Consider the following 19294-nt stretch of genomic DNA (forward strand, 5'->3'; position numbering starts at 1 on the left):
CGTAGCTTCTCTTACTACTTCCTGCTGGAGGGGGGCACTGTATCTTATGGGGACACAAAGAAAATTTTAGGATCATGGAGTAGTCCGTGAGACCGTATCGTCTGAGCCAGTTGCCTTGAAACGATTCTGGATGTTGGATCATCTGGGCCATGGTGTCATCGGAGACCTTTCAGGTGGTCTTGGCTGGTCAAACCTGATGTATCTTAATCTGGAACAAATCCATAGTCTCTGGCTTTCTGTGGAAACAAAAGCAGAGCCTCCTTTCCAAAGCAACATATCCTTACATCCAAATTTTGAAGTTAAGGTATCTTTAAAATACACATTTTGGCATAACTCAACAGCTTTTGCAATCAAATGTTTCTCTTCAGTTACGAATATCAAAGAGAACATAATCCAGATTCTCTGTGTGGTAGCCATCTTTATGTGGCTTATGTTTTATATTACCTTGAGCCTATTGCTTTAAACTGCAGCCTTTTAAGCCTGAAACGGCACTGTGGCTGCTGGCTCCACCCACTTCAGCTTCCCAACATGGAGGTGGTACGTTTTCCTCCAGCTCTGGGAGCCATCGTGGGTCTATGCTTTTATCCAAGCAGCGTGTAGCCCAGAAACCTCTTTTTTTGTTTTGTACTAGCAAAGGCTAAATCCACCATGCAGCTTAATGTGCCACTTGCAGAGGCCTCATTCCCGCCATACTGCAGATCCAGCTCACATGCTAGGAACCCGCCAGTAGCTCAAACCGGCAGGCTGCCGCTCATTTGAGAGAGACAATTAGGAAGCTGTTTTTAGCTCCATTTTAGAATCTTTTCTCAGGTTTTAGGTAGAAACTCTTGCCAACACGTTGGGCGCCATTTGTAGCTAGAGTTTTCCTGCTTTGCCCACAGTCAGGACAAATCTTTGTCACCCGCCAGTCCCACAGCCGCTCAGACCCAACCAAGTAAACACAGAGACTTATATTGCTTACAAACTGTATGGCCGTGGCAGGCTTCTTGCTAACTGTTCTTACAGCTTAAATTAATCCATTTCCATAAATCTATACCTTGCCACGTGGCTGGTGGCTTACCAGCGTCTTCACATGCTGCTGGTCATGGCAGCGGCTGCAGTGTCTCCCCGCATCAGCCTTCCACTTCCCAGAATTCTCCTCTCTCCTTGTCCCACCTACTTCCTGCCTGGCCACTGGCCAACCAGTGTTTTATTTATTGACCAATGAGAGCAATTTGACATACAGACCGTCCCACAGCATACTATGATGCTACTGCCTCAGCATTCCGATCACTGGATTAACAGGTATTAACTATCATATCTGTATTCACTTCACTTACTTCTTGAAGTAGTGATATCAATAACACCATTATAATGTAATACAGAATATGAGGTGGTGAATAGGATGATTTCAAAAATAGAATAGTAATTCATATGCAGCAAACACTCAATAAATGTTATGATATTATTTTAACAATAATATTCCTTCTAGATTTTGGAGGCTGTACTTATGGAACATACTGTAGTGATAACATGCATATATTTGGGATGCCCAAACTGGTCAGTAAACATACTTAGATAATATATTCACATACATACATAAAATATACATACATACATACAATATACATGCATCCACATGATATACATACATTCATATAACATGCATTCATATACACATACATATATCCTATATAGATGCAATATGCATGTATACAAACAATATGCATAAAGGCTTATGTGGTCATTTTTTATTTTTCAGTAAACTGATTCTCAAATATTTTAAGTATTAAAATGTCAATATTCCTATTAATATCTTTCAGATAGATACTTTTGTAAAACCCCAAAATTAACTGTACTGCATTATGCTACATTATTTTGACAAGAAAATTAGCTATGCTATATTAGGTTAATTAATTTAGTCATAGCTTAATATTCTTTTGAAAGCTACTATATGATTCATCAACTCATTATGTCAAAAATGTTAAGAAACTATTAAGGGTTAAAAATAAGAGTGAAATTAATTTAATAATATTAATAACAGGTTATTTAACAATATATCCCAACACATTATCCACATTACCATCATAAAAGTTTTTCTGCTTCATAATATTTTCCACACTAATTCTTCAAAATACATTAAGTATGCCATACCTACAGCAAAATAATCAGTTCCACCAGACAATATTTCAAGGGCTCATGTCCACTATATTTAACATCTACAGCATTCATCATCACCGTTAATACAATGTTGGCTTCCTTATCAAGAGATGGGATGCTTAGGGTTCATGAGTACAAATTCTGCAGTTACCTTCAGTTGATTTTTAAATATTATTTATTAAATAGTGATGTAATTTTAATATGTTACTTTGTGTCCTGTTCTTAATTCAGTCACATTATAATGAAAATTATGAATCTCTAAAAAGACCATAACATAATGAGAACTAACACAGCAAAGCATTTCAATGTTCATAAGCCTGTTCAAAATTTTATTCATACAATTCCACTTGTGACTTCCTATCTTTGATCGTATACAAGACACAAGACACAAGCTGATTACTTCACCTTAAAAATAGTTTCTCTTCTTTCTCATCACTTTTAAAAACTAAAACTTTGCCCCTTTCAAAATACATTCTATCCAAATGTGTTTCCCAGATTATATATCATAAACCTTGATTTTAGTTTAGTCTAGATTATTATTTAAGATTATGCCAGTTTGGGGGATATGTTGTTGTACTCTGAAGCACCTTTGTGGTGATATTGTGTTCCCCAAAATATTGTTCACCCTATTAAACTTACCTGGGGTCAGAGAACATAAGAGCCACTAGATATAGAGGCCATACAATGGAGGCACTCACACCTTTAATCCTATCACTTGGGACACAGAGATCCACCTGAATCTCTGTGAGTTCAAAGCCACCCTGGAAACAGCCAGGCATGGCAACTCACACCTTTAATCCCAGGAAGTGATGGCAGAAAGCAGAAAGGTATATAAGGCGTGAGGACCAGAAACTAGAAGCTTTTGGCTGATTAAGCTTTTAGGTTTTGAGCAGCAGTTTAGCTGAGATCCATCTGGATGAGGACACAGAGGTTTTCAGTCTAAGGAAACAGGATCAGCTGAGGAACTGGCAAGGTGAGGTGGCTGTGGCTTGTTCTGCTTCTCTGATCTTCCAGCATTCACCCCAATAACTGGCCTCAGGTTTGATTTTATTAATAAGACCTGTTGAGATTCATGCTACACACCTTGATAGACCTTTTTGAATATTTGTAAAGAACAAATAAGGTGGTTTGCATACCCATTAACCTTTCTCTTAGGCTTTGGTACTGTAGAAATAGGGGGTATACCTCATAAGTGCTACAGAAATCTTTGTTATAAAGATTCATATAGACACAATAATCTGACACAAAGGGAGTAACTCTTGTCTACAGGGGTTACATTCTAAGTTTTTTGTGGGGACCTAATATTTAAGGGAGTACTGGAACATTTGTATTCTCCTCCCTATTATCTTCCATTAACACATGCATGATTATGTTTATAAGTTAAGCAAAGTAGTGGATCACGAGTAACGAAAATAAAGTAGAGCCATATATCAATGCATTATAATGAGAATAGTATAACTATTATCTTTCTTTTTCAAAAACTATATTTTTGTACTACCCTTGTCATTTTCCTATGATGACATAAAAGGGCAAGTTTTTAATGGAGAAATATGAGGAAAATAAGAGGCATTGTGACACATTGTTAGATTATCGTGCAAGGTTCATTGAGCACAAGCACTGAAATCTGAAACTTTCAGTCTGACACCCAGGATAACCACCAAATCATCAGCAAGTGGGTAATGTGAAGTTCAGCTGGATCAGATGAAGAGGCAGTGCATTTCCTCAGTGGCTCAAAGCCAGCATAGTGTGAGATTGTGCCATTCTACTCAGAATTACAAGTCATCTAAAGCACAGAAATTTTATTTTTAGAATAATCCATTGAATATCTCGATTTCTTCTGTTATTTGCTGAACTATTGAAGCTATGGAAGACAAATGGCTCAGATGATTAATGAGAGGCTATTGGATGTCAAATGCCTATACATATAAATGGTATGCATGTATAAACTAATAACTTTATATAGACTAAATCATAGCTAGGTTTTCCAATCACCCATGCATTTTTAACTAGATGAATAAAATAAAATCTTTAGACAAAATAAATTTAGCAAAATCTTTTGACAAAAAATAATAATAACATAAATCAGGCAACAGTGTAAAGATTCAGAGAATTTCCCTGTACCCAGTGGGAGAAGGGAGACATCATGGGGTAGACAAAGAAGGGAAGTAAAGGAATTATTTCACCCCTGCGGATTTGCCTTGTTTGTTTAAGGGATGGTCCATATTATATAATCAATTGGTTGGCTGGTGGCTGGCTGTGACTGGCAGATAAATTTTTTCCAAGTCAGTTATGAAAACTAGATAAACTCCCAGTTGTGCTCATAAGAGCTCTGAGAATGGAAACATCCTCAGTAATATAACTTCCTTTTTATTAGCTTTCGTATGACCAGAAATGATCCATTCCTATTCCATATTTTAGAGAATGCTCTGTAAGTTTCTGGTGCCATAAAAGATTGCCTTTTTAAAACACCATACTTCAATGGTCTGGTAAAATACTTAGCCCTGATATCTAGTGATATCTATTTAAGACAATCTTTGTTATAACAATCTTAAAAACTTTGAACAGTTTGTAAATTATAAATAAAATACAAGTCAAGTAATTCAATGTCAACATACTCTCAGAGTAAACTCCCTGATCCCTAATTTTTAAAAATATGGTAAGTATTTTGATCCTCTAGTCTTGACAAACTTACCCCCTGCTCTAGCACCAATGTTTCTGGAGCCTTGGGTACAGAATTGTTTTGTAGATGTATTCACTGGGACTGGACGCCTCAACTCTGCATTATGATTGTTTGCTGTTTCCTATAAGGGTCTATGTCTGTTGCAAGGAGAAGTTTCTTTGATGAGCAGTGAGAACTACACTTATATGTAGGTGTAAAGACAAACATTTAGAATGGGATTATGAAGGTTTGGTAAAGTGATGGCTGTTGATTCTTCTCTAACATCCATGGTGTCACTAGGACCAGGTAGTTCAATATGTTTCAAGGACCAGGCATAGTTTCCCTCTTGAGGAGCCACTCTTAAATTAATTAGAGAGCTGTAGTTACTTGCAATGTTTGCATATCACTGCTCTACCGTTAGGGGTACCATGTTGTGCTAGTCTTTGTTGAGTTTCTTAGGCATCAAGCTGGGTAGAAATCAGCTGCTTCCCTCCTTAAGAAGCTCTTAGTGTGCCAACTGATGGCATGAAAGCTAGTTCCTGGAGACAAAGAATGCCTGTCAGCTCCATCTCAGGAGCTTCATGGCCCTGTGTCTTTAGTAGTAGGTTATTACTTTCCACTCTGGGGACAACCAAGGACAATGGTGATAGTCTGTAATGTGTAAGTTACTTGGACCACCTTGATCAACAACTCAAAGGAGAGCTTTTTTATGGCAACTCAAGTTTACAAATATACTTTGTAATAGTTGGCAATGAAGCATTCATGTTAAAAAGTAAGTATTTAATTCACTGAGATTCTTTACTAATACTTGAAAGAATGGATATTTACATTTGCCTTAATGTTTCCAAGGTCAATATGATTATAATAGTTGCATTTTGATAGAACTTTTATACTTTCACTTTTTTCTAACTGTTGATTAATAACAATTTGCTACAGATGATCCTCAGCCAAGATATGGTTGTTCTGATACAATATCTCATTTTTATCAGCTCTAAATACTTTCTAAAATTTCAGAGTGAGGTTTCAATTGGTCATCCCAACTAAATGTGATTTATATGTTTCAACACTAAAGGTATTGTAAATGTGACAGAGGTGAAAAGTAGGCAGTACAATTTTAAACTTATAATCACTTTATGTCCAATAAACATCCTCTGAGATAGATTATATTTAACAAATTACCATCTTATACCCTGATATTTTAAGGCCAACTTAAAAGATATTCATTCAATTTTCCCCATGATAGTCTCAAATAGTTTGAATTAAGCTATGCAGTCAGTGAAATAGACAACCATTTGGGTGTGATGTGATCACTCACTATCTTTATTGAAGAACAACTCAATTCTTTAAAATTCACCAATGTGTTAACTGTAATAGTATTTGTGAAAATTATTTCTTAATTCCCTCATTCAGAACTTAGTTTAGGAGAATTATTTAGTGTATTCAAAATACCTCAAATATTTGTGTTTTTCTTGAGGATTTACCCATCTTTCAAATACAGAACATAATATAATCAAGTAGTTAGTTCCCCTTCATACCAGTAGTCAGAAGATAAAGTACAAAAATTCAGGCATAGCCTATGCAAATTCATGGATATTTTATACAAATATTGTTACATTACTTTCATTTTTAACTTCTCCGTTTTATAGCTTCAGTTTTCTACTTCCCCTTATTTCACAGCTTACATTTATTCCTGTTTTGTTATATTGGGACATGCATTTCCATAACATCCTTCAAGTCCTTTTGGCCAGTACAGAAACTAAAAAAAATAAATAAATACAAGAAGGGAGCAGAACAGTGGAACAAGAAAGGAACAAAAAACAGAATTATACAACTTTTTGTTGAAAGGCACCAAAGTAGCTCAAAAGTATAGACTGTGTCTTGTTTTGCTGTATGTGCATTTTTAGCTTCCAGAGCCAATACTCAAGAAATACTTTGTGTCTTTTAACATGTGAACTCAGTACAGGAAGGTGTCACCTTTGAACCAGGGAGTAAGTTCTCAGCATATACTCTATCTGTGAGTTCTCTCACCTTGGATTTCTCTGACTTCTAGAGCTGTTAGGAAAATATCATTCTTGTCTCTAAGTCACCCTCAATGGATAGATACTTTTAACTGCATGCTCTTGAGTCTTTTGTTTTACAACTATGCCTGTCCATGAACATAGATCTCTGAAATCTCTATAAGTACTACATACTCAATAAATTCAAATTAAGGTAACTACTTTCTCTGAGATAATAAAAATAAAATTTTATATTATTATTAATAAAGACTAGACAGCTTTCTGAAGCCTGTTGACCAGCGAACTTAGACAAATTGATGAGCTTCAGACTCAACAAGAGTTCTTGTTTAAAAAAAAAAAAAATGTGGAGAGCCATTAAGGAAAGACATCGCCATAGACCTTAGTCATCTACATGCATAAGCACACAGGTGTACACTCACACAATCCACATACACACACACACACACACACACACACACACACACACACACACACACACACAATAACAGGTACATTTACCACAAAGTCACAACATAAAAAATATTGTAATGATAAAGGAATAATAATAAAGTCTATGATTTAAAATAAACTTATAGGAAATTTCATATCTCTTTTTTGCAGATGGAAGCCTAGACAATTATAATATAAAAATAAAGGTAAGCCAGGCAGTGGTGCGCATGCCTTTAATCCCAGTACTCGGGAGGCAGAGGCAGGTGGATCTCTGTGAGATTGAGGGCAGCCTAGTCTACAGAGCAAGATCCAGGACAAGCACCAAAACTACACAGATAAACTCTGTCTCGAAAAACCAAAAACAAACAAATAAATAAATGTAATAAAAACATGCATATTGAAGAGTAACCATTTCACAAGCTGAATGAAAATGTGCTTGGGAGATGTAAGAGAAAGATGTATAACATTAATAAAACTATCTTTAGATATACTATTCTGAAAGGATTGAATTTATTTATTTGCATTATTGCTAAGGGCAAATACCCTTTTAAAAATTAGAAAAAAAATGCCCTTTGTTAAAAATATCATTTATGTAGCAAAGATTTTCTATAAAAAATGAACATTTTTCCTAAATTCCCTTTGGCCTTTTGTAAAATTAGAGACATCATTTTCTGGAATTTTTTTCAAAATGGTTCAAGGCAATAGAAGCGAAATATTAGGCTGATCATGAACACTTCTTTTATTTACTTTTAATTAATTTTATGAGTGTATTTTATATTGTTATATTAATAGTCTATAAGTAATAGCACATAAATAATTAACTGTATATTTGTGTGCATACATTTTTTCTGTTTTATAATCAATAATATTGAATCCTAGTGCTCAACACAAGAAGTGTTTAAAAACTGTGTTTCTGACAACAGAAATGTTGAATATTACATTATCTGTATCTAGGTGCTTATATACAACAGTTAGACACACACTAAAAATTCAAATTATAGCAAGTCTTGAAAGGTACAATTTGATTGTTACTGAGTCCTGTATATTTTCAAGTAAATGGTTCTTCAAATGACCAATTAATAATCAATACCGAATTTTGATGCAAAGGTAAAGGAAACCGGGCATACTCTGTAATGTGGCAGCTCTTGAACTGGTTATACAAATTGGAAAGCATGAGAGTGAAATAGGTTACTATAAATTATTTAGAGGAAAAAAATGTAAAGTAAGTCTACACTCAAAGCCCAGAATTTGTTAATGTTAGTAGTATATAAAGCAACCAGACACCTTTTGTAAACCACAGAAGGCTCAGGACACTTTGAAACAAAGAAGTGATACCTATACTGCTCTACAAAAGTACACTGATACACAAACATGAACAAAATAATTTAAGGCAGGAATGAATAGCTAGGATCTGATCTCCAAGTTATCCGTCAATAAGTGTATACAGTGGCCTCACAATAGAAAGGGCACCAACAGATCAAGAAGCTACAAGCTGTACAGTGGGTTTACTACTCTTTAGTTTTGGCTTTGGTATCATGACGAATTATGAGCTTGAATGTATAAATGGGAACAACCTACTTTTACACCTAAAAACTGAAATAAACCTGTAAATTCAGTCCCGTGAGAGGTTGAGGCAGGAAGAATAGAAGTTCAAGTCTTGCCTGGGATATTTAGAAAGACCTTATCAAAAACAAAAATAACAGAACTAAAAATGTACAAAAATGAGATGTGAGAATGCATCTTAATAATAAAAGACTTGCTTAGCATCAAATACAATAAAGACAATATAACAGTTTATAGGTAGCCAACGGGGAACTAAAACTTTGTGTTTCCTGATGCCAGGGTCAAGGATATAAAAACTATAGTGAAGATACTTTGTTTTAATTAGCGATTTAGATATCCAAATAGCTGTTGAAATTAGAATGTATTTTTTGTTAAAATTCTAAAAATTTCTAGATCAAAATCACCTACTAATTAGCTTGTAAATGCTGCATATTGATGTCTAAAGTATTCGACATAAGGAAATGACTTTCATTTTGGAAGAAATCTTCAGTTAATTATATTATTTAAATACTGTTGTGACATTATGTCTATAGACTTTGTATATTCCTTAGAAATAATAAATACCTTAGATATTGACAAGCTGTCTCCCAGGTTTATCCAAGATTTCTAGTGTTCTGAGGCTTGACTCGGTTGTTGAGTACATCAATATCTTGGGGCATTCAGGTAAAGCACTACTGTAATTAACCATATAAGCTGTCGATGAAGTCAGTTCTGATTAGCTGGAGGGATTCTATAAAGACAAAAATGGGATTCAGACAAAGATGTTGTGGAAATTAGGAAATGCTCATTAAGATTACTTCTTTCCATCACTTGCATGAACTTTTGACCAGCTGACCACTCTGTAGAATCTAACATCCCCAAGCCCATTGCCTTCAGATTCTCTCTCTCTCTCTCTCTCTCTCTCTCTCTCTCTCTCTCTCTCTCTCTCTCTCTCTCTCTCTCTCTCTCTCTCAGCTTAAGAGAACCATGCTGTAAAGTATTTTTAACTTCAGTTACTTCTAACTGTGTAGGTCTCAGAGGCCAAATCTATGTTGTATATCATATCTCACACAGTTTAGACAATTAGTATGAGAGACGATGGCAAAGAGGATATAGTAGAATTTAACTAATGGCCTTCATTTTGTGGGAAAGCAAAGGTCATAAGTATTTTCAGTTTTTATCCTATGTTTGTGATAAACCAGGTGACCAAGTCTACATGAGAATGTCATGCAAATAATAGAATTTCAGAGAATCAGCTTTTAGGATTACTATTCAACTAATGAATACTTTCATCACAGGAAATCTAAAAAAGGAAATTTGATAATATTACATGAGTGAGATAATACATCCCAAACCATTACTTCGTTACAGGTACATTTACTTTAAAAAAAAATGACAGTAGGAAACCTGAACACAGAGCTTAGGTCATGGTTTTACTGATTACTGATTACTGTGGCACTTTTGAATAATGCCAGTTAAATTCCATCTGGACAAAACAGTACAGAGAAACTTATTGTCACAAGACATTACTGACTACATATTTTATAACCATGCTTCTAATGTGAGGGAAAAGCTATAATTATTCTGATATCTTATAGAAGGTAGGAGAACCAAGAATTTGTCGATTTGTCATCTGGTGAATGTACAGTAAGAAAAGACTTTTCAAAACGCCTCTAGTTGTCATTCGATTTCACTAGCAGTTTAGAAACAACACAAGGAAACAAGCAAGTTAAACTAGACCACCTGTTAATCAGTGCAAAGCAAGAGCAGAGAGAGATGTAAAGATTTTCTCAGATGCTTTGCAAGTAAAAGAGTGAGATGAAGAAAAAGCAAAAAGAAAGAAAACTAGACAGAGACCTATGGCAAGAATCACAGTAAAGGATACTTTAACAAGCACTTCAGTTATCAAAGAATTGAGATATGCACATATATTTAGTTCTTTTCTAATAGCACAGTAATGCAAATTGTAAAATAATCAGCAATGTTTGAATTTGGTCAATAGGAAACATTAAAGAATCACTCCTGAGTACTTAAAACAAAATAATAATATACTTAAATGAATCTTTATCTTAGAGTCTAGGCTGAACTATTTATCAATAAACAAAATAATGTGTAATAATGACTTCAAAGTAAATGTGTGTTGATAAACATTACAAGCAGTTTTTACTCTAACCATACATTTTATATATTTTAATTAAAATATAATTACACAACCCTTCTATTTTCTCCCTCCAACCCTTCCCATGTCTCTCCATCTCTTTCTGAAATTAATGGTTGCCTATTAGTTAACACACACACATACACACACACACACACACACACACACACACACACACACACACACACACAAATCAAGCTGCTGATGGTACTTTTGTTGTTTACATTCATATGACTTCAGGGCTGACTGCTTTGTTTCAGATAACCAGTTAGGGGCTTGTGCCTGGGAGAGATAAATTTATCTTCTTTTAGCAGTTATTAGGTACCTATATAGTTCTTTGTCTAGGTGTCAGACTTCTACTCCATGGGATTTCACCCTTCCTCATTAGCATGTCTATTTGACATTATTGTTCAGTCCTTGTCTAGGCAGCCATTTATGGGAGACATAATGTCATAACAGACTTCTTGGTCCTCTGGCTCTCATAACATTTCTGTTTTCTGTCCCAACATGTTCCCTAAGTCTGAGATGCAACAGTTGTGTTAAAGGTAGTCTCTTCAGGCTTCTTCTCTATGATTGATCCTTGATATCTGTGTTGTGTCCTGTTGTGGCTTTCTGTAATGGTCTCCATTTGCCATAATGAAGGGTGAGAGCTATATTAATCTTTAGAATATGTTTTAGCACTTAGCCCTAAATGGGATGTCTCCTTCAGACTCATCCCTTTGGACACACGGAACCCTGCTGAAGAGGAGGCAGAAAGTTATAAGAGACAGGGAATGAAAGGCACCAAGGAAATAAGACCCTCTAAATTAACATGAGCTTACAGAGACTGAGGCAGCATGCTCAGGGCATGCACTGCTCTGCACCAGGTCATCTATGTATCTATGATGGCTTCCAGTACAGCATTTTAATGGGATGCTTGAGAGGGCAAATGAGTGGGTGTGATTCTTCGACCTTGCCTTTGCCTTTTCCTCCTGTTTGTTTTGTCCAATTCTGATGTGTTAGTTTTTATTTTATCTTACTGTATTTTATTTTATTATTATACTTTAGAAGCTTGTTTACTAATGAGAGACTGAAACAGAATGGATCTGGATGGGAAGGGAGGTAGGGAGGAACTGGGAGGAGTAGAGAGAAGGGAAACTGTAATCAGAATTATTATGTGAGAAAAGAATATATTTTCAAGAAAAGGAAACATATTTAGAGATATATAAAAAAACTAAAATTTATAGTTTTAGTCTCTGATGTCAGGGTGCATTGCCAGGGATCCTGGTGTGTCTGTGCTGGGATAAGTCCATTATCACACATGTTAAACTGGCCAGATAACAAGTTGTTCAAAGTTTGTTATAATTAAGCTAAGAGAAAATTCAGACGGGAAAAATTTCATATTATGTGTGAGAAACTACTAGCTCTCAATTATGCTTGATTTGTAAAAGAATATGTTTTAGAATGTAGTTAAACCAAATTATTTAGAATATCAGATTATTTGGGGGCAGATAATGATTTACATAGAAGTCAAAATTTATTTTTGTTGTTGTTTCAGGTTTATTATATATATCTTAATTTAATCACAGCATTTCTTCTTTCTCTTTTCTATTCCTAAACACTCCCATATATTCTCCTTGCTTGCCTTCAAATTTAAGGCCTCATCTTTCATTAATTATTATTGCATGCATATATGTATTTATATATAAATATATATTCCTAAATATAACCTGTTGATTCCATACCAAATCACTTGTATGTTTGTCTTCAGGGTGAACAGCTGGCTTTGGACAGTTGGTGTTTTCCAGGCTCCCACTCCAGGTTGACTCAGCTGCGTATACGTCATTCAGGGCTGAGGCCTTGTGGGCTGTTCCCACTACCTTGGCATGTTCCTCAGTGTGATCCCTGTGCAGATCACTTTGAACAGTCACACTGGTGAGGATTCATGGCTACAGCTTCTGCTAATACTAGGAAACACAATCTCATGCAAAATCCCTGATCCTCCGGTTCCTTGCATTGTTCCTGGAGCCTTGGGTGCATGATAAATTCACTGGGACTGGCTCCCACAACATTCATTTTAATTAAAATGTAATTATATTACTTCCCTGTTCTGTGGTGATATTTTATTTGTGCACCCCAATAAAACTTATCTGGGGATCAGAGGACAGAGCCAGCCACTGTATTAAACATAAAAGTCAGGCAATGGTAGTGCATGCCTTTAATTTTAGCATTTGGGAGGCAGATATTCTTCTGGATCTCTGTGAGCTCAAGGCCACACTGGGAACAGAGCCAGGCCTGGTGGCACACTCCTTTAATCCCAGCACTAGTTAACCATAGGGCTGTGGAAGTCTGTATAGACAGACAGGAAGTGATAGAGCTGGGTGGAAAGAGGAAGTGATGTAGCTGGGTGGAGAGAGGAAGTAAGATGTCAGGGCACAGAAAGATATATAGGCATGAGTATACAGGAAGTAACTCTCTCTGGAAGCTGAGGGTTTCAGTCAGAGGATTTGTGGAGTTGGTGAGGTAATAGCTGGTGGCTGTGGCCTGTCCTATCCTTCTGATCTTTCAGCTTTCACACCAATACCAGGCTCCAGGTTTTTTATTAATAAGACCGTTTAGCAATTCATGTTACACTCTTCTCTTCCCACCTATTCATATCCTCTTTGCTCCTCCCATGCCTCTGGGCCCACTATCTCTCAAATTGATGACATGCTTTTCTTTGATTATTATTGTTACATATGCACACATTAATATATTCATTTACCTTCTGAGTCCTATTTTGTTGCTTGTGTGGTTATGATTTCAGGGCTAACCATTTTGATTCAGAATACCAATTAGAGGAGTCCTCTCTGAGAGAGGCTTATTCTACCTCTCTCAGTAATCAATCACATTTTTGAAGTTTTCATATTTTTACTGATCAAATGTCAATCATCTACCTTTACATGCCCTGCTTACTTTTTCCATTCTTAGGATGTTTACTTTTAATTTCCCCTTCTACTGACAAGAACAGAGTGTTTTATGACTTCAGAATGTAACTGTAGAACTTCTACTATAAACTACTCCATAATATAAAGTTTAAGATCAGGATAAATAATTATGAGAAACTTCTGTATTATTTTAACTAATATTTATTAAATTGCAATCCAAAGATGCTAGCTAGTGGGTCTAGCCATGTAGATGCACTAAAAATGCAAATTTGTTTTCCTTTTTATTACTTGAGTTCTAACAGAGCTCTTTTGATGTTTATTATGGGAATGTGAAAACATTTTGTGTACCAATAATGCTAAAACACAACTCTTGTTAAAATTACGCCTAAAATGCTATTTTCTTGAATTTAATTATTTAATGGCCTTCTCTTCAGATTTCACTTTTATATTATTTTTAGATGCACCAAAGCAAACTGGTTTGAATCAATACATAATGTAATTAACAAAATTCGCCACTGACATCTATTATTTATTATTATTTATTCTCGTGACTTTAGAAACAATAAACACAGTATTTCATATTGTACAAAAGTGCTTGGAATATTAAAACTTCATAGAAAAAAACATGAAAAATTATAATATCAGTTTTCAGAATATTTATTCTCTATCGTTAAGTAACTGTTATATTTATAATATAAGACAATTTAATTCAAGTCTTAACAACACCTATGTTGCAAAATATATTCTTAAGTGATAAATGCTAGTTTATAAAAGACAAGACAGACTAATATAGCAAAAATCTCATGGATTTTCTGCTTGTCTTAAGAAATAATTATGATGGAGGTTGTTAATAATTCATATAAACATCATGAAAACAAAATTCTTCACTTTTTACTAGTTGTTGGCTTGTGTTCTTATCCAGCTGAAAATCTCAAAAGTTTGCAAAGAAGTATTGGTGTTTGTTAAGGAATCCATTATTAATCCTATGAATTTTGTTTTATTGATATACACTTTAAGTTAAAATTTTTGACTAAGTACCATAGAGATAAAGTGAGATGACATATCCTTTTAATTACTCAATTTCACACAACATTTAAATCCAATGGAACCATGAATTCAACCCAAGTAAGGTATAGGAAAAACTTCAACTAATGTTGTTATTTTGAATCATTTTAAAATAACTAATGCATTTTAATATTAATTTTAAGAGAACAAAATCTCATTGTCCTCTAACACTTGACTTTGAGATACAAGACTATTGTTTTTTACATTTTGAATTTGAGATTATAATATAATTACATCATTTCTCCTCCCCATTGTTCCTCCCTCCAAATCTTAACATTTGCCCTACTGACTCTCTTTCACAATCAAGAACTCTTGTTAATTTTTATTATATGTATATCTGTATAAACATATTTATTCCTGCATACAACCTGCTCAGTCTATTTAATACTACTCAGGTTGCTTCCATGGATTTTAAAAGAAGCCTTATATGATGAATTAGCTGCTGCTAGGAATTTATTTATTCAAGAATATGCAATCATGAGGGCAGTTACCATAATTATCAAGAACAAAATATTCCAGTATTTGCCAAAATATTTATTCTGAAAGTGATGTCTTGCCTGTCATGACTTTTCTTATGATAATTTCTGGTGTATGATCATTTTCTTATGGTGATATTTTATTTGTACTGGAATGTGATTTTATTTGTATGTTAATAAATAAAGTTGCCTGGGGGTCAGAGCTAATAGCAAGCCATAGCAGAGCTGGGCATTCATGGAGCATGCCTTTAATCCCAGCACTTGGTAGGCAGAGCTAGGTAGAACTCTGTGTTCAAGGATACAGCCAGCATTGGAGACACATGCCTTTAATCTCAATACCATAAAAGACCTGGAGGGCTATACAACAGACAGTGATGAGGCAGTCATGTGGTTGGTTTTACAACCAATGAGAAGGCAGAACAGAAAGTCTATATAAAGACAAACAGACAGGAAGTAGGTCTCTTTTTCGGAGAGGTCTCTTGGCTAGCTGCAGCAGGCGGGTAAGGGTAAGGCTCTTAGCTCTGATTTCTTGGCTTTCTTCTTTGCATTGGTTCTGTGTTTCTTATTTAATAAGATGGTTGGTTACATCTACATTTGCTACACTCTAATTAGAAAGAAAAAAAACAAAACATGAACAATAAATGATAAACACTGAACAATGGAAATGGTTTGAAGACTGGAATGCATAGAAAGTAAGTTTGCATCTTGGCACTATCAAAAGAAAAACTATTCAACATTTCTCACTTTGAAATAAGTAATAAAATATATATTATTTGGCCATAAATATCATAAATTCCCATGGAAATTTAATGACACTTTTTCATAGCCTGTTATAACTAGATTTAAACTGGATTTTTATTCTGGTGATATGATTCTTATTTAAGCTTTAATTGCATGAAACTTATATCACAATAAGACACAAAAAGCAGAACGAGGGTCAAGTATTTGTGTATTTACAATCACAGAAGTATGCAAAGTTTCTCCTAAGCAAATGAAAAGCCAATAAAATTCCATGAAAGTGTGAGAGAAAGTCTTTCCAGAAAAGTTTATCTCAATTTGAAATTGGGAAATTTTAAAATAGAATTTAATGAAGGTATTTCAGAAATGGAGGAAAGTATGTGAAAAGATGTGGGATTCTTTCAGAGTTTTCAGTGTTAATTTTTTTACTAATTTTAACTTACAGACATGTATATTTTTACCCATTTAAAAATACACATTTGTTTACACTGTAAGCCATTTTGTCTAATCACTGTCTGTCGGGTTGCTACTCTTGCAGGAACCAAGATTGATAAATGATACATTTGAAAAGTGCCAGGAGAGACAGAGATGGAAGTGGCATTGGCAGATAGAGACGGAGGTAATGGAAATAGAGCTGAAAGCATTAATTAAATAATGAAGATATAGATGGGTGTGATGGACACAGAGATGATCAGACAGGAGACAGAGATGAAGGTGGTTATTAATGGGAGAAATCCATGGATTTCTGGGAAGAAAACTTGTTTATTAAGGGATTAAATGGAGATCACATACTCACTTACACAAAATGAAGCAAACACCATTGCCTCTTTGTGGTGGTTTACAAAAAACATGAGAAAAGAACAATAGTGTGATTCCGAGAAAAATAAATCAGAATTGAGATCTTTGCTGTGTAACTCTGAATGTTTATAGCTTTCTCTTCAGGGACTCACAGACTCACATATACTTATGTACTCCGGTGATTAACTACCAATAAACTGATAAGACTTTCTGATGAATGTCTGTACTATAGCCATATGTAGCATGAATCTTCAAAGTTCTTATTAATAAAATCAAACCCGAGGCCAGTTATTGGGGTCCATGCTGGTAGATCAGAGAGACAGAACAAACCACAGCTATCTCACCTCACCAGTTCCTCAGCTGGTCCTGTTTCCTCAGACTGGAAGCCTCTGAGTCCTCATCCAGAATGAATCTCAGCTGAACTGTGTTGCTCCATAGCCTGAAAGCTTAACCAGGCCAAATGCTTAACCAGCCAAAAGCCCCTAGTTTCTGGTCCTCACGCCTTATATATCTTTCTACTTTCTACCACCACTCCCTGGGATTAAAGGCTGGCTTTCTGAGATTAAAGGCATGTCACCATGCTTGGCTGTTTCCAATGTGGCCTTGAACTCACAGAGATCCAGAGGGATTTCTATCTCTGGAATGCTAGGATTAAAGGTGTGAGTGCCACCATTTTCTAGCCTTTGTATCTAGTGGCTGTCTGTTCTCTGACCCCAGATAAATTTATTAAGGTACACAATATTTTGGTGAACACAATACCACCACATCTTTTTTTTTTTTTTTTTTTTTTTTAAAGGAGAAAGCCGAGAGGTCAGAGCTCAGAGCTAAAATCTCACCCTTCCTCCTGCTGTCCCAGCTTCACGAAAAGAGACCTACTTCCTGTCGGTTCGTTTTTTTATAGTATGTTGTTCTGCCTTCTCATTGGTTGTAAACCCAAACACATGACTGCCTCGTCACTGTCTGAATGTACAGCCCCCTAGGTCTTAAAGGCATATGTCTCCAATGCTGACTGTATCCCTGAACACACAGAGATCTTATGGGATTAAAGGCGTGTGTCTCAAAATAAATGTAGGGATTAATAAATAAATAAATGAATAAGTAAATAAATGAATGAATAAATAAATAAACAACTAGATTGCTGTGGATGATTGATTGATAAATAAAACACTGATTGGCCAGTAGCCAGGCAGGAAGCATAGGCAGGACTAGCAGAGAGGAGAACTGAGAGAAAAGGAAGGTGGAGGGAGGAGACACCAGCCATCCATCCAGGAAGCATCATGTAAAGACAGCAGGCAAAGCCATGGAACACATGGCGACATGTAGATGAACAGAAATGGGCTGAGTATAAGAGTAAGAGCAAGACAATGGTAGGCCCTAGCTAATGGCTGAGCAGTTTAAATAATATAAACGTCTGGGGCTTGGTGAGACTCAGAGAGAAAAACTCTAGCTACAATAAATAAATAAATAAATTAGAACAGTTTGCATTCTTTTTCTTTCTATCTGTGTCAAAATAAATGTAGGGAAAAATAAATAAATACATAAGAACAGAGTGCATACTTTTTCTTTCTACCAAACAATGGAAAAGGATGGGAAATTTTAGAAGAATGTGTTATATCATTGGTTATGTATATTTGGCATTGTTATAAAAATTCTATTTATTTTATATTATTTATGTAATACCTAATTTCTAATGTTGGGAGACATTACTACTATAATGCAATTGATACACTCAAGGGAGCTACATGCTAATAAAACCACATGGAGAACTTATTTTCATGATGTATAAGTATATTTGAAAATTGACAGCCAAACTTTGTTGCTTTTAGTATGGAATCTATAGTGAGTATGTTGTATTGTGCTCTGATCATTCAATGCTGGATATGGCACACCTGCTAAAGAGATTTTTCACATATGTTTACTCACTCTCTGTTTGTGCTTACAAAATCTAAGCCAACCATAGCCTCAGCTTTGAACAAAAGTTTTCATATAGTTCTCTTTCACATACAATGTATCCAACAGTAAATTCCTCTAAAATAAAACTGTTTAAGTAAAATATCAAAGGTTAAAATATTTTCTTTAGGGGATGAAGAGTTGGATCAGGGGTTAGGAATACTGAATATTCTTCCAGAGGACCCAGGTTCAATTCCCGATACCCATATGGCAGCTCACAACTGTCTTTCACTCCCATTCCAGAAGATCTGACATCTTCACACCAATGCACATAAAACAAAATTAAATAAATTATTAAAAAATATTTTCTTTAAAAGAAATATTATCTTTTCATATATAGAGGTTATATTCTTGCCATCAGAATTTCACTTTAAGAAAGATGTATCTTGGGCTGGATAGATGGCTCAGGGGTTAAG

General features: G+C 35.1%; 1 long non-coding RNA gene across 2 annotated transcripts in view; it reads right to left on the bottom strand.

The window, feature by feature from the left end:
* Positions 1-19294, bottom strand: part of LOC143267464 (uncharacterized) — a 178432-nt gene that overhangs the window by 137295 nt on the left and 21843 nt on the right. For both annotated transcript variants that reach the window (XR_013042603.1, XR_013042604.1), the window contains exon 2: positions 9373-9538. This is a non-coding gene — a long non-coding RNA (uncharacterized LOC143267464). The remainder of the gene's footprint in view (positions 1-9372; positions 9539-19294) is intronic.

Source organism: Peromyscus maniculatus, chromosome 9 (genome assembly GCF_049852395.1).
Source record: "Peromyscus maniculatus bairdii isolate BWxNUB_F1_BW_parent chromosome 9, HU_Pman_BW_mat_3.1, whole genome shotgun sequence".
Classification (NCBI taxonomy): Eukaryota; Metazoa; Chordata; class Mammalia; order Rodentia; family Cricetidae; genus Peromyscus; species Peromyscus maniculatus.